The sequence below is a fragment of the Megalops cyprinoides genome, chromosome 20, assembly GCF_013368585.1.
Source record: "Megalops cyprinoides isolate fMegCyp1 chromosome 20, fMegCyp1.pri, whole genome shotgun sequence".
Classification (NCBI taxonomy): Eukaryota; Metazoa; Chordata; class Actinopteri; order Elopiformes; family Megalopidae; genus Megalops; species Megalops cyprinoides.
Genome location: NC_050602.1, coordinates 27752204 through 27769568, shown reverse-complemented (window position 1 = coordinate 27769568; position 17365 = coordinate 27752204). Strand labels below are relative to the sequence as shown.

The window sequence follows — 17365 nt, the reverse complement described above, 5'->3', positions numbered from 1 at the left end:
GATTTGGCATAAAGTTACTGTGCTGTAGTTTCACACAGCCGGTGATGGTGTCACAGGAGCTGGGGATTCACCACAGAACCACCTTCCCATAACACACTGAGCCTGACAGCTGGGGTCTGTCCATATGAGACAGCAGGCCTCCCTAGATCCCTCCTACCCTGACACCCCAACCCCCCCTACCCTGACAGCTCTGCCCCCTCTCTACCTGACCCCCAACCTTTAAACCCACCCACCTGACTTCTCCAGTCTTTACACCCCCTACTCCTCCTACCTGTGCACCTCTGACTCCTCCCACTCTCATATCCCCCCCCCGCTTTGGTCCCTGCCCCCCCCCCTCCTCGGAGCAGCTGCCCGGCTCAGTCCCGCCCCTCGCAGGCAGGATTTTGTCGGCTCTCGCTGTGTTAGATTTGCACGGTGCAGGGAGAGATGGGATTACATGATGCAGAGGCGCCCGTCACCGCTCCAGGGAGAGGCGCTGTGGAGCGATTGGACAGGGAGAGGCGCTGTGCAGTGATTGGACAGGGAGAGGGAGAGGAACTGTGTAGTGATTGGACAGGGAGAGGGAGAGGAGCTGTGGAGTGATTGGACAGGGAGAGGGAGAGGAGCTGTGTAGTGATTGGACAGGGAGAGGGAGAGGCGCTGTGGAGTGATTGGACTGGGAGAAGTGCTGTGCAGTGATTGGACAGGGACTGACTGAGCACCACACTGACCAAGCTCCACACTGACCAAGCTCCACACTGACCAAGCTCCACACTGACCAAGCTCCACACTGACCAAGCACCACACTGACTGAGCATCGCAGACCAAGCACCACACTGACTGAGCACCACACCGACTAAGCACCACACTGACCAAGCACCACACTGACCAAGCACCACACTGACCAAACTCCACACACTGACAGCCTCACGCTGACTGAGCACAGCTCTCTGACTGAGAACACACCAACTTATCTACCCCCAGAGACTGACCTCACACCAGCACACCTGACAGCCACGGCCATGTTCCACCAACTACAGTGATTCTGATTTATATAAATATATGATACAATGTATGATGAAATATGATGGGCTGGAAGTGAAACTGTCATATGTGTGCTGCCATCCATTTTACACATACTGCTGGGTCCATCTGAAGCAGTACAGGTCATCAGGCAGCAGCCAGCGAATCAGAGCTCAGCAAAACGGACACACCTCCACATCAGACAGAGTGACCTTCTCTTCCATAGAACACAAAAGCCAAGCTGGTGTTCATTCATAACCCAACTGCAAAGTAGGAGAACCCTTTTAAACCTTACACTAAACATCAGTCTCATAACAGACTCATCAAAATAAATGAAAAACATACTAAATATGTACACAGAATGCAGACAGGAGAAAGCAGCAGAGCTGCCAGGCCATTCTCTGATTTCTGGGACAGAATCCCAGCTGCAGCAGAATCACCTTTAAAATGCAGTCATGACTAATGCAGGGGAGAGATGGAGCAGTACTTTCTGTTTAAAATTAATAAAAAAGAGACAATTTCACCCTCAGTTTTATCACTTTTGTGGACTGATGGAATGGAGGCATAAATGGTGTTGCACCGTTGGAATGGATCCATCAAAGCTCTGAGATCATGCCTTCAAAGCTCATATTTTCATACATCTAACACTGACACGTTACAGTTCCAAATGTGAAATATCGGTATTTTGCTAAACATGAAAAATGTTTGGACTATCCTCCACTTGTTTTTATTCCTGATGAGCGAACCAACGGGTTATCTGGGAAAAACTAATTATAATGCCTCCGTAGTTTGACTGCAGTATAGGCAGGATGAGACTTACTGTAATGTAATGTGATGTAATGCAGTGAGCCAGTGACCGAGAGGTCTGTGCAGGACTGGCACTGGATGGGTACCTGCTCTGCACCGTTACCGTTAAAACCCCACTGTCTTCACTGCATTACATTGGCTAAGCAGACACTCTTATCCAAAGGGAAGATATTTTTTCATCCATTTCTATGGCTGGATATTTACTGGCGAGAGCACCTCACCGAGGGGTGAACAGAACACCCTTTGGGTTACAAGTGCAGCTCGGTTCCACTGGGAGCCGCCTTCAGCTCACCCTCCTTTGTGCCTCAGACAGGTATCTTTGGAGAAATAAAAGACTGTGTGTCTGGATTAGCAAAAACTGGGCATTTTACCTTTTTGTAATATATATATATATATATATATATATATATATATATATATATATATAAATATAGCTATAGGGGATCGCTAGCTACCATGACTGTTATAGCAGGTAGCTCAAGAAGAGCTCATGTTTATACAGGTGAGAAGTCCTGATATGACCTTACCTTATCTGCCTTTCCACATCGGGTTATTTCATTTGGAATGATTTGCCAGTTTGATTTATTATTTAAATCAGGTCCAGGTTCCTCCATTATCACAGAGAGGTAAAACAGAAACAGAGAGAAAAGCACATTCTGCAAACAGCAGCTCTGATCCAGGACCCAGAATTCCGAAGGTAGCACATGACTCCCTGTCCTTCGGAATACAGACAATCACAGCATTTTAAACAGCCATTGATAAGCCAATCACATCATCACATGACCAGCTGAAAAATCCACATGCAGCACACCATTCCTCTCTCGCATCAGAGCGGCTTGTGAGAGCCGACACTCGTCAGCGGGGAGATGGAGATTCACACGAGGGCAGCGATTAGCTGGCGAGCGGGAGAGATCTCACAGCTCCGGGAGAAACGAGCTGCAGCCTGTGTCCCGCTTCGCCCACGGCCTGACTCACCATTCCCCCCTCAGGACTGGAACACCGCGGCTGTGAAGAGATAACCTGCAGCCCCTGCTTTTAAATGCACCTCATAATACCAGCCTGCAGCTGTTTGGCTCCTCTGTGTCTATGGGTTTGAGCAGTGTCTTGTTGATTTGGCTGCCTGAGGGATGGTATTCTTGTGGAAACCTGACCCCAGTGTAACGCTGTGGTTCTGTCCCACATTTCTGTGGTAATGAGGAGCTTGCGGACGCAGTCGGCACTCACATCCTCCCCCTGTTCTTTTCCTCTGTCCTGGTTTAACGGCTCCAGGAGCTGTGAAATTCAGCTGAGATTCAGCTTCAGTGCCAACGTCAAAATGAAGGAGAGTCTAGAGTAAAAAACTAAACTGAAATTACATAGGAGAGTAATTGCTGCTTCCACAGGCACATCCTCAAATCAAAAGCAATATTTCACATGCCATTATAGCAAAAAAAAATGCATTTTATGTTTTAAGCGGATAGAATAGGGATCTGTTGCGTGTAAAGAAGTCAGTGATGTGCTTATGTATCATTCTTGCTGTCTTGCTGTGTGTCATGCAGAGAAAAATGAACCTTGAAAGTCTTCCTTTAAGGGATTAACAGCGGTGTCCTTGTGCTTTGCATTTCTGACACAGGGAGTGTGATGCCCACGGAGACTTTGACTACCATCCAGACGCTACTGTAGGATGAGAACAGCCTTCTGTTTAAGGCACTGGATACCTGATTACTTAGCCTCACCTGCTATGCCAGCTGTCTAGTGACAGCCATGATCTAAACTGACATACACGCAGAGGTGGAAAACCCCGGCTTCAGAAAGTAAAAGTCCTGCCATGTATTTGTTCTAGCCATTCACTAAACAAGGTGATTTCACTAATTAGCTCCTCTACCTGGCTGAAGAGTTGTGCTAATTAAATTCAGCTGATTTAGTGCATGGGTGGAACAAATACGTGGCAGTACTTTTACTTTCTGAAGCCGGGGTTTTCCACCTCTGCATACACGCAAAAGTCAAGCAACCATAGGCAGCGGGTCATTCACGCGCTCAAAGCATGTGCAGCTGGAGTTTCTCATCATATGAAGCATAAGCAGTATCATTCCCCACACAAGGGAAACGGTGCTGTTATCAGTGAGGTGCACAGCAGACAGCAGGCAGGGGAAAGGCTACAGGGCAGCGCTGACACAGCTGGTCAGCAAGGCCGAGCTCCTGCTGGAACACCTCAGAATCACTGCTCAAAGTCACACACACTCTGTTCAGCATGAAAGGTCAGCTGCGCCCAGACAGACTGGGCTGCACTGAGCATTGCTGCTTTGGAAGCACGTAAATGCTGAATATTCATGAGTCAAATACAACATGGCTGTGCCAAAGAGGGGTGTCTGAGCCCCACCAGGAACTCCGACCGGCACAGATACCACTGCCGCTAACAGCAGCCTGCACCCTGCAGCCTGGGCGTGGGCGTGGGCGTGGGCGTTTGTGGGGCAGCTTCTGCAGGAACTGCTGAGGAATGCTTCCCTTGCAACTGGTCAATGAACCTTTGACCTTTGCACTCTGATAGACACATGAATGCGGGGGAACACTTAGCCAACATGCCTTCCACACCAAGGGGTGCGTTTCACAGTGTCTTAATGAATACACACAGACAGATTCCATTACAGGACACAGTGTCTCTCACACGGCCCTGCCTGGTGCAATTTCTGCCTTGTCTCTGGCAAATTTATCAGGGTATAAATCCATTCAGAAGCCTTGCAGAGAAGCCAACACTGCCTACCCAAAATCATGTGATCCAAGCAAGTCTGATGTGGAAACACAATAATGTACAATACTGTGGGACTGTATAACGTACAATGACTGTGGTGGGATTACTGTTTGAGAGAGTGTTGGGATCAGTGTGTGAGAGACTGTGCTGGAATCAGTGTGTGAGAGACTTTGCTGGGATCAGTGTTTGGGAGAGACTGTGCTGGGATCAGTGTTTGGGAGAGACAGTGCTGGGATCAGTGTTTGGGAGAGAATGTGCTGGGATCAGTGTTTGGGAGAGAATGTGCTGGGATCAGTGTTTGGGAGAGACAGTGCTGGGATCAGTGTTTGGGAGAGAATGTGCTGGGATCAGTGTTTGTGAGAGACTGTGCTGGGATCAGTGTTTGGGAGAGACTGTGCTGGGATCAGTGTGTGAGAGACTGTGCTGGGATCAGTGTTTGGGAGAGACAGTGCTGGGATCAGTGTTTGGGAGAGACAATGCTGGGATCAGTGTTTAGGAGAGACTGTGCTGGGATCAGTGTGTGAGAGACAGTGCTGGGATCAGTGTGTGAGAGACTGTGCTGGGATCAGTGTTTGGGAGAGACTGTGCTGGGATCAGTGTTTGGGAGAGACAGTGCTGGGATCAGTTTTTGGGAGAGACTGTGCTGGGATCAGTGTGTGAGAGACAGTGCTGGGATCAGTGTGTGAGAGACAGTGCTGGGATCAGTGTGTGAGAGACTGTGCTGGGATCAGTGTGTGAGAGACAGTGCTGGGATCAGTGTTTGGGAGAGACAGTGCTGGGATCAGTGTTTGGGAGAGACTGTGCTGGGATCAGTGTTTGGGAGAGACAGTGCTGGGATCAGTGTTTGGGAGAGACTTTGCTGGGATCAGTGTGTGAGAGACAGTGCTGGGATCAGTGTGTGAGAGACAGTGCTGGGATCAGTGTTTGGGAGAGACTGTGCTGGGATCAGTGTGTGAGAGACAGTGCTGGGATCAGTGTGTGAGAGAGACTGTGCTGGGATCAGTGTGTGAGACTCCATTTCCCAGTGCAGAGACTGCTCCACTCTTGTTATCTAGTACCATCTAGGACATGCACAATCCAGTACTGACCTCAATAAACATAACACACTTCAACTGACGTTTATATTTTCAAACTGATTCTGAAGACAGCATACATTAATCTCACATATCACACTTCCTTTCCCACAGCCTGTCTCTGGACAGTAGGGAGCTGTGTGCAGATTCCATGTACTGCGATATTACTGAATGTGGGTCACACTGACCCAGTTGACTGAGGACCCACTTAAATCTGATTGGCCTTTTCCAAACAGTCCCCTCCCAGTTGCTTGTGTTGGTCCCAGTTACACCCCCCACCCCCCACCCCATCTAAATTTCATAGCACTGCCAAATCTCTGTGTGGACATCATGGATGACCACCAATAAAACAGAGGAGATGGCTCATATTCATTCATAAGTAATATATTCCTCTTGTTTTGGTCTTTATTTAATGGGAGTCTTCTTGCCTTAATTGGTAAGTAAATAACTGCCACATTGCACATGGTAATAAAGTCAATCCATTGTTGCTTTCCGGGTTCGTGGGTTTAGAGGGTTCTGGAATACCGGCTTCTATTGCTCTATAAATGTCTTTTGCAAAAAGTTATTGTGTATGCCCACCTGCCTCATGACAATACGACTCAAAAGCTTGGGAATGTCTGAGCAGAAAACGAGACTTTCAGGGACTGTGACTTTCTTCCAAAGGCTCTGTTTCACCATGATGATAATTATGAGAGGCAGAGACCATGTCACTGTAAAAGCAGGAGGGATGAGAAGGTGCTTTCAGGCTGAGCAGCGGGTCGGTTCTGAACGTCCCGTCTTCATTACAGGAGCTGTCAGAGGGCACGCCACCTGTCATCCTGTGACACCTGTAAAGAAGATCCTCTCAACGAGATCAAGCTTCCGCAGGTGAGAGAGGCTCCTGATGAGTGCAGGACTGAGAGAATTCTGCGACCAGCGGCCTTTTCAACACCAGGAGATCAACACTCACAGTCCCACCTACAGAGAGAACTGCCCCAGGCACATGGATATGAGAAAGACTGTAGGCTGCAGTCTCAGAAAAACACACTTTCAGAAAAGCACGTTTTCTTCCTGTGACGCATTGTGTCACACAGGAGTGGCCATGCGGGTGATTCTTTTCATGTCCCTGAAAGCTGCACAGGGAGTACCCAAACGCACTCTGACCCTCACAGGAAGTAACCAAATGCACTATGACCCTCACAGGAAATACCCAAACGCACTCTGACCCTCACAGGAAGGACCGAAACACACTCTGACCCTCACAGGGAGTACCCAAACGCACTCTGACCCTCACAGGGAGGAGCCTCCTGCCAGCTCCTGCGATGCCACCTGCTCTTTTCACACTCTGTGTGTGTCTTACTCGCAGGGTTTCTGAGCTCCGTCTGGGTGGTCCCCGAAATGACCCCCAAAACAGGTGGACCTGTGCGCTTTCACGAGCTCACAGATCTGAAGCACTCATAGGAGCAGAGTCTGACGGGCAGCACCCCATCGTGGGGAGTCTGAGGCCTCACTCTTCCTCCGCTGTCTGTAAGGGGGTCTCCTAAAGCATCCGCAGCCCCTGAAGAGTCCCGGTTTACATCTCATTCACCCTTTTTTAGCTCTTAGCCGCAAAGGGCCTCGGTGTTGTATCTGGCACATCACTCTGCACGCATCTCAATCAGGCTGCTCCAATCACGCTCCTCCAATCACGCTCCTCCAATCAGGCTCCTCCAATCAGGCTCCTCCGGCACAGAGATGTGAGTAATCAGCTCGTCTGCACGTCACCCTCCGACTGCGTCTCTCCACGCCTCACCGTGCCACAGGCTGCACCATCACAAACCACCGCAAAATGGTGGAGATCAGCGCTTTCTAATGGCTGGTTTGGAGACGAACACATTTCAGCCGGGCATTAGAGTGGAATCAGTTGCGAGTGAGAGCAGGAGCAATCAGATCTGTGAGGTAATCAGCGTAATAGCGTGTCTTACTGTGTAGAGCGCAGAGTGTGTAATCGAAACACAAAATTGGCACCATTAGTTTTTTTTGTGCAGCACAGAATTTGTAGGAAAAACCTGCAATGCTCTCAAGGGAGTGTTTATTAAAAGAGGAAGCCTTTCATTTGGGAGTGTTTAATAAAGAAAGAACTATTTCATTTGGATTTGGGTTGTGAACAAAATAACCATAAAGAGAAGCAATTAAAAACTGTTTAAAAAGGGGTTTAAAGTTTCCTGAAAAACACATTTTCAAAATTCAAACTGAATCCACAGGAGGGTGGTTTAATATCATGTTAGGTTAACATTTCATATTGTCCCTACAACAGTATCACTCCCCAAAATTAATAAAAACAAAATCATGTAAATAATAGTAATTAAAATACTAACAAGTTAATAACAGTGCTTATAAAACCGATCTCCAAACAGCCTTTAGTGCAACAGAGGATCAGCAGCCCCTTTTCCACAGCCAGGCCTGCCGCTATGGCTTCAGGACACCCCCTCGCTTCCCTCTGTCGGTCACAGCAGGGCCTCTGGAGGGCAAAGGGAGCAGCCCTGTGAAAGCCAGGCCTGATGCCACGACCCCTCAGTGTCCATAACCGTTACTGCACTTACTTCCCACTGTTTAAAACAACATGAACTACAGAAATTTTCATTCACACAGCGTTAAACAAGAGAACAGACTAATTTATTTAGCTAGTCGCCAGTGTTATGGCTAATGAAATGGGGAATCTTTTGCCTGCTGGTGTGTGTGTGTGTTTGTGTGTGTTAACTCTTGGGCAGCATGATAAATCTGGGCAGGATCTGCTGTGACTTTGGAAACTATGCTATGCTATACGCTATGCTAGCTTTGCTTCTGACTGCCCTGAAGCATAGGTATGTATTAATATTTTTTGCGGATCAAATACATCACTTGCATGTTTCATATTGTCCATCTACCAGTGGACATTTACAGTAGCAATTCAGGTTTACAGCAGACCAGCAGTGATTCGCCTGGACATCAAACTTGCACTCCTTTGATTACAAAATCCAGTTCCTTACCTGCTTCACCACAAACTCACGCTTTTACAAAGCCTCAGCCTGGCTTCACTGAGGACGATCAAATCTCCCATCAAATGTCAGACCTCTGCTGGGAGTTCCCCCAGAGCAGCACACAGATGGAGTGGCCACTGTTGGTTCCTACACACCACAGAGGGACACAGTCCGAGTGGATCTGAGACACCACTTCAAAAGGGCAAACAGTGGCAGAAGCAGTGGCTGACGTTGTGTTTATGGTACCATATTAGCCTGTGGTCTGACAGAGTGGTGCTGCGGTGTTGTGTCCTGTTTTCTGCCACATACCTTCATATCCTATAGTAATACTCAGCATGGGCCAATTCGGCCTGGGAGTCAGGCTGACTCTTTGCCTTTAGCAGAACACAATGGCTAACTGCCCTCTGTCTCCTCCCAGAGCACGTAAAGTTACACACACCTACAGCAAAAGAGGTGAAACCGAGGCAGAATGGCTCTGACCTGGGCAAATACCCACAAGAGAGCAAATAAGGAACCAATCTTTCAATGAGCAAGCTTTTCAGCCACTCAACACCAAAATATATATAAAAATATACGTGTAGGAAATTACATCAAAATAAGATTGCATCTTTCCGGGTCTTTTGAGTGAGCGGTCATAGAAATACGTCCTTGATGGTACCGTAATTAACATATTCCGGCCTGAAAGACAACAAGCTGCACTCAGAAGTGTTCAGCTTTTGCATGCGACAGTGATGCGAGAAAAGAACATTACACCTTCCTCCAATCTAAAACATAAAATAATAAAGTGGTTAGAAAACAGCCCGATGTTCTGGATATATTCTGGAAGGACGGGGGGTAAGTGATGCTGCTGAGTCATTAGCGGTAAACGAGGAAAGACACCGTGATCAATCTCTTCAATCACAGCCGGACACGGCACACTGTGCGCTAAAACTGAATGTGGGATCATCACTTGGGGCCTTTTTAAATCAATAATTCATACTTGTTATGTTTCATCAATAACATAAAAGTATGTAATCTGGTCTGTAAAAATAATAATTCAGCAACAGAATGGTAAATATGAAAAGACACACTAATTTCATCCAACAGTTCCAAAGGAGATTTAGTCACTTCTACATTTGTACAATATGGGAGTTATGTGTTATGAGACACCCTGCTAGAAAAGCTTCATATGTCCTGGAAAAGACCTGAACATTTGAGGTCCTCGGCCCATAATGATCTATTCTGTTCAGACAATATGTTCGTGTTCTTATTGGTGAGACGGTTAAGAGTAGGGCCCATCTTGGTATAGCTACACATAGGTCAATCCATTGGTGTAAAAAAAACTCTCCCTTTTAAAACGTGGAAAATTAGAACACACACTTAATGTAAAGATGGCCTCCTGATGCTCCAGATAGTTCGCTGATCTCATAACTTCGTTTACAGAGGAGGAGCTGCGGGGAACTTTTGGGCACGTTCCGTACTGAGCTGAAGGAAGATGTGTTCCGGAAGCCGTTCACGCAACGATAACGGCGACCCACGCAAGATACCCCAACAACAGGTCAAATTTCATATGTTACAGGTCAAGTGTTAGAAGACATTCAAACGGTATCTAGTAATTTTCATACCACAAGGTTCACAGCAGCTGACCTCGCAAACGGTCCTAACTGGGCTAAGCGCGCCGCTGGAGTCTTCCTGTAGTGGGCGACGAGAGCCGCTTCTTCTCATCGGTGTGGATCCTCATTCCTGCTGTAACACAGCTGCTTCCAGACCGAAGCACAATACCGCATCAACGCTCCGCGTTCCGCTTTCTCATCTCTCTGTGTTAAAATGCTTTGGATTTTTAAAATCGCAGCTGCGTTCTCTTCCAGTATGCGCCGAGTTACCGTACCCTGCAATGCTGTGCTATATACCTTTGAATACATAGAGACACGTATAGCTTCCAGTGCTATGGGAAAACGCAATATTCTGGGACCGCTTCAACCCATAAAGACAGAGTCGTGGAATTTTCTCAAGTACATGATTTCTCTCCACCCCCACAAGAAAGCCAGCGTTTACTGTAAGGTGCTATTTCCACCGCGCACAATGCAGCCAACAAGATACGCCTGCTGCAACGAGTTTCTGTCACACAGTATGGCAAACGGAAAATAATTTATAGCTAAAAACACAGTATGTCTTGCCACATCAGCTACTTACAGTTTGAGTGCAGTTTCCCAATGGTGCTGGAAGACGCGGCCAGGAAACAGAGACGTGTGTTTCTTCCAAACCCACTATTTTAAATACCATTAAAATCCAGTGAAATCAGCTATCCCTCCTTGATATCTCGGGGTAAGAAACGCGCACGCATCGCGTTCAATCACAAGCACGACATTATTCGCTAGTTGTCTTTTTTGAGTTACATAATTTAATTACCAATTTACACCTTTGTGTCTTTATCGGGATTAAAACAGACCGCCGACCGCACGTTACAGAGCGCATGAGTTCTGCCGTCCACATCGCTTGGGTCTGGAGCGCACAGCAGCGGCTCCCGCCTATGTCCGGCAGTGGTTGGTGTAGAGACGTGATGGACGTCTCTGCAAAACACGTTTCAGGATGCCAGAACTGCGGAGACGTTACTGCAGTTTGGTCTAATGTCATTTAACTTTTTTTTACATGATGAGTATCGCGGTTTACGCTGTAAAGGCAGTCAGCGTGTCATTGTTGGATGTTTGTTTATACGTATGCCCTCAGGGTAGTTTTCTTAAAAAGGAAAAAGAAAAAACAGGTGCGGCCAAAGATGGACCTTTACGCGCCGCCTTAGTGAGACCAGGTTAGGAGCGGAACAGCTGTGCGCGTAGTCCTTGAACACTGTATCTGTGTGTATCTCTGTGATCTGAGTCGAACCCAACAGAGAATAATTCCAGGATGTGCCCATTTTATCTGTGTCACTGAGTCTTAAATCAGTTTTACAGGCACTGTAAAGGCAGAACAGTAATCCATTAAACCCTACACACCTTTACTGCGGCGGATTGTGTTGTCCTCTTCTGAAGTGTTCACCAAATCAAGCCGTACAAGATATTTCTGTTTGTTTTGCATACCATGTTGCGTAAGTCTAACGTATTGCAGCAAAAATAAGTAACGTGGATACAACACAGTTCCTGTAGATGGTATTGTAGCTGCAGTGTGGCACGAGTGATATCCGAGGTATCTAAACCTGAAATAAATCAAATTTAAAAATGTTATATTATAGGACATTTTCTGTTATTGTTCATTTTTCACCTGCGGTCGTGTCCAAGGGTTTATGTATTCCTGTGGTGTGTGTGGGTGGAGATTAACCATCTGTGTCATAATATGAGATATGAATGATATTTCTTTTCATTTGGAAATCACCATAGCAACAAATGCCTCCAAATATAACAGGAAGCAAATGCACCAACAAACGCTTGTCTTCAGCAGGCATCTGTATTGATTCTGGCTGATAGGGGGTTATCTGACTGCAGAAACATCTGCATTTTACTTCCCAAAACACTGAATGTAATGGGGTGCAAATGGTCTGCACCCGTCACACATGTCAGATTTGGATGGTTTGACATGTGATCAGATGCAAGATTTAAAGTACAGTGCTTTACCTCTAAAGTATTCTCCAAAACAAATCACCGTGTTACAGCTGGCTTTCTTGTTTTGACAACATTTGAAGCTACCAGAGTCTAGTGTATGATAAGCAGGTGTAATAATGATTGTGATTAGATAACTTCCCCTGAGGACATTGCATGACTGTTCCTCGTGTCTCTTGTGTGCTGTGATTGGCAGGTATCCATCCAGTTTAACATCCATTTCCTCTGTCCAGGCTCAACAGGAACGCACCAGAGTGACTCACATTATCTGATCCAGGATCAGTTTATCCAACCTTATCCCAAATCCAACCGCGATGTGACAATAGATAGGTTGAAACTGTTCAGCCCTCTTAAACAGCCTGATGTTAGACTGTGTGAATGAATTGGTTGCATTGATTATAGAGACAATTTTTCATTTTGCCATGCATTTTATAGTAGTGTGTACATATGTGAAATTTTGGTTTTGTCTGGAAACACATTTTGTGTTTGAATTGAATAAGTATTGCAGTTTACTTATATATTTCAGGGGGTTGGGGGGGGCGGGGGGGCGGCAGGGGAGATGGTGAGGATGGTGAATTTGATGGTGCCTAAAGTCTGAGAAAAGAGCTCAGGATTGCAGCTGTTTTCACCAAACTGAAAGTGAAAAATGCTGCAAATCTTAAAAGGAAGACCTCCTCTTCAAAACAAAATCCAGCACATTTTATCCTATAAGTTTTATCACCACAAACCATACAGCTTTGTTAGACGGAGAATGTTCCGGAACCGCTGCGTTTGGGTCTTTGAGAATCGCATTGTCAGACGTAATCCACAGACAGCAGAGAGGCTGATTTCATTGTGTTTCTCATAATAGCCTGAATTGTTCTGAAAGTGAAGACGCAGCTGCTGTGTGGGATTCAGAAAATGACAGCTCCACACAGGACCTCTCTGCTGTGACAAGGAGGGCAGCGTGTCTTTCAGGTGTTCACTGCTGTTTTCTGTTCGCACTGGTGTGTTAGCTGTATCCCTTTGGCAAACAGTGATGGTTAAGAAATACGAGGGAGACCAAACATCCCAATAATATCAATAAAATAAAAGTTCTGGCTTATGAGCATCTGTTCATGTCCACCGTGTCCTGGTGAAGCTGCAACTGTGAGGCTGTTTGTCCCGATGTTTGGGCTACAGTGAATACATTGAGAAAATTCAAAATAAACTCTCTGTTGGGAGTGGAGAGTCTTCTCTGGGAAGATTGTGGGAGAATAAGCAATGCACTTGTTAAGAAGCTGGATGATGCCTCTTACATAAAAAAAATTACAATAAAAACAACTGCAGCCATCTGCTGAAACAAAATCATACAGGTGTGGCTCAGTAACCAATGGCTGCCATCATTCAATTAAACACTCTTCCACACAATTAGACTTATTAGACAATTTGACAATTAGAACCTGATGATGAGACCACTATTATTAATTGTGAGAAGGCTAATGCTTTAGTTTTCAAAGATTTAATACATGATACTAAGTTTCAAAAAATTGACTGTTTCTCTGGGGACAGGAGGAGACTGCCTTTTGCATTCGTGTCTTTGTTCATTCCAGTGAACATGCCAACCATGACCTCACGTGTACAGCCCGGGGGGTAGTGTGCCTCACTCCTGTGCACAGCGACTCTTTAAAATGGTTATACATATACTGCATGTTTGAAAGAATCAGGCGCACAGATCGTACCTAATCAGGAGGACATCGTACACATGAGGACATTGCTGGTACGCAACAGGGTTGTTTGTTTAATTTGTTCTTCTGTTCTAGAAAGCACCTTCATGCAGGAAGTGATCTCACAGCGTGCCATGGTGAATGAGGTGAAGTCCTACAGGCAATCACGTGAAGTACTGCATCAGCAACGCTGCACACTCCTTATTATGACCACTAGATGGCACTGTGGGGTTTCAAATGCCACTGTGAAGTCTGGGGAAAGCCTTTGGCCCAACTATCAGTTTGGATGTTCAGTAGCACATTCTACCAGACAGAGGCTTTCAGTTTTTGAGGATTTTCACCAATGACCTTTCCCTTACTTTATGATGTGATATTTATAACATCAGTTCATTATATTATAGCATCCATTCAATACTACCCTCAGACTGAATTAATTTTAATAATAAAACTTTTAATAATAAATTCTTAGTTTGAGTTTGCCTCGAGCAATACATACAAGTAATTTATTAATTTATTTGTAATATCCTCTGTCAGGCATGTGCTTGCATATCAAAACACAAAAGGCCTTCTTGGATGGTGAGAGACAATGAGAAAAGCTCAGTTCATCTGACAAATGTTCCAAAGTGTAGTTTTGGGTGTAATGAACAAATATCACTTAGTCTTTATGACTTACTTTCTCAGGAGATCCCATATTCTGTGTTTAAATGTATATGGACTGATGGCTATTTTTTCTTACATGCATGGCAGGGTAGTGTTCTTAAAAGCTCTCTGATCTTTTTTTTTTGTATTCGTCTGTCTTTGTTTCTTTATTTCTGTCCAAAATGAAAAGGTTGTTTGGTCTCTGTCCCCTCAGGGCAGTTTCTGTGGTGGTTTGAAGCTTCGCAGCCACACAGCCACAGAAAGCGTGTCAGAGTGTGGTCTCAGTAAGTAAATCACAGTGCTTTATTCTAGCTGCTCTGGCACTGCCAACGCCTCATGTGATTTCAAGCCGGATAAAACTTTCATCTGAAACTCCAAACACTTTACTTCTGCTTTGTAACTCAATGCTTCAGAAACGAAACAAACGGATAAAAGATCCCACTCAGATTTAAAGGAACTATAAAATTGCAGTTGTACTACTGTTTTTGTAGCGTTTGTTTTGATGCTTCAGCTGAATGTGGCTGTTGCAGCTGAATGCGGCTGTTTCAGATGGCTTAATATTATAGAAGGGAGTATTTTAGCAGCTGCTACAGCTTCAGGTTGTAAAATGATCTGCAAGCTGTACCCAAAATTCTGTCAAAGGTGATTTAAAGTTTGGTCCCCAGTCATTTATACCACACTGATGCCACTCTGCATTGCAATTTTACATGTATCTCAGTGCATATGAGGGTTTGTCACGCACTGACATCTCTCCCTGGACTCGGGCTGATTGGCAGGGTTCTGCCTGTCTCAGAGTCACTGAGTGTGAATCACAGACAACACAAGTCACATACAAGTGACACTTACATACAAGTGATTTCTTTGAGGTTCATTTTCTTCATTGCCTGAACCGAAGGTAATATGACAGGTGTGTGTGTATCTGACACCTTGCACATACAGACTGTTGGATACATCTCTCTTTGTTCCGGACCTGGTAGAGTTCTCCTGGGGACAGGAGTTACTGTGTGCACATGGTTCTCGAGCATGTGTACTCAGCCCACAGGAGCCCAGCTGTCCCTCCTGGAGAAAGGGCAGGCAGCCTGCAGCTAACGCTAATCTCAGGAGGAATGCAGTGTAGTGTGAAAGTCTCCTCGTGTGCACCACTGGGACAATAGCCCCTGTATCCCCTCCAAAGCTGTCCTCAAACAACGCTTTCTGCTGCCTCCGGAGCTGGACATCGCTTTCAGATACACCAGAGTATGGCTCACACAGAAACACACCAAACACCTCCACTCTCAAAAATGAATTCAGTGCTCCTGTGCCATCAATACTTCAGTGTTTCAAACAAAGACCGATAGTGAGAGATGATGATTTTAATCATAGACTGTCTTAACCATGGACTGAAAATAAGAGATGACCATCTTTACAACAGAAAAATGAAAGGCTATAGAAAAACATGATGGTGCAGATCAACCCCTGTCAAAACAGAGACTGTGAGAGGGAGGAGACAGACTGTGTACTTTGTTGAAAAAATCTCCAAGCAACAAACTATTCTTTGTCTTCCTGTAATGAAAGTTCCAACATTCTACCATTCAACAAGTGGAGGGGAACTCCTGCCTGCCCCCTCTAACTCCCATGCCCTACAATGAAAATATGACATTACATTTTGTTATAATCCTGAAATCATGCACAAATTTATATAAGGTGTCATCTCTTCTGCTAAATAACTTACAGGAAATGATGCTTGAGTCTTAAAGTGATGAACTGTTTCAGCAAATACCAGGATATTGATGTGAATTTAAAAAAATAAAAAAGAAGATGTTGAAAGAATAACATTTCAGTAGGTATTGCAGTAAACAAAGCAAATTTTGCTCTGTCAGTGGCACGTTTCACCTTGAGCTCTATTTGTTACATATGATCCCTATGAAATTCATTGAGTTTGTCAGCATTTGCAGTCAAATCCACTCAGTTCTGATGGTGAAGTCTTTGAGTTCTCCATTTTGGGCACTGTGTCAAAAAGGCGCTGTCACAACTCTGAAAACACATTGTAAGCTTGTGTTTGGATTTTCTGCAAGCCACTAAAAACGTTGCCTTCACTGGGAACTGGCTTTTCCCAAGAACTCAACAAACAATAAAGTTGTTGTCCAAGTCGGGTGCAGTCTTAACGCACTGATGGATTATGGGCCAGGGCTGTTCTCTGCCAGACATGTGCCTGAGAACATTTCCCACAATGCAATGCTGTTCTTCTATTTGTTGTCTGTGTCGGTCCATTATTAATCCCGTAAAAGTGACTCCATGTGAGAAAATATTAAACACTATAGTCATTTAGTTACTTTCATCCAGAGCAACATAAAGATTAATAGTAGTATAGATACAAAAAGTATCCATCACACAACTGAAGTGAAGTCATTGTTGCAGATTATCAATGTTATAGATAATATACTACAAAGCACATGATCTACAGTACAGAGTGTGCAATCACATAGTGATTCGCCGATGCGAAACCTCTGACATTCTGCACACTAGCGCCAGGCCAGACGAGAATGTGGGTTCGGGGAGGTAAGATGCAGTCTGCAGGGGTGGGTTTTCAGCCTGCATGGGGAGATGGTCTGCATTACTGTGCTGACTCTTACTGTTTCACCATTGGAGCGTTCCAGTCAGGAAGAGCCTTGGCTGAGATATGCATCTCCACAGGGGTGGAGAGGTTGTGCAGGGTGTGGGGTTAGGGTTAGGGTTAGGGTTATAGGGTTAGGGTTAGGGAGATTGTGCAGGGTGTGGGGTTAGGGTTAGGGTTAGAGGGTTAGGGTTAGGGAGGTTGTGCAGGGTGTGGGGTTAGGGTTATAGGGTTAGGGTTAGGGAGGTTCTGCAGGGTGTGGGGTTAGGGTTAGGGTTAGGGTTAGGGTTA

General features: G+C 45.5%; 1 protein-coding gene across 2 annotated transcripts in view; it reads right to left on the bottom strand.

Moving 5' to 3' along the window:
- LOC118795530 (leucine-rich repeat-containing protein 7-like) overlaps nucleotides 1-11034 on the bottom strand; it is a 52333-nt gene extending 41299 nt beyond the window's left edge. The window contains exon 1 of one of the 2 annotated variants that reach the window (XM_036554082.1): nucleotides 10761-11034. The gene's annotated coding sequence lies outside the window, so the exon portion shown is untranslated. Of the gene's footprint in view, nucleotides 1-10214; nucleotides 10271-10760 lie in introns of those variants that run through there. The other variant, XM_036554083.1, reaches the window with a different exon arrangement.
- Between the last annotated feature and the right edge of the window lie 6331 nt (nucleotides 11035-17365).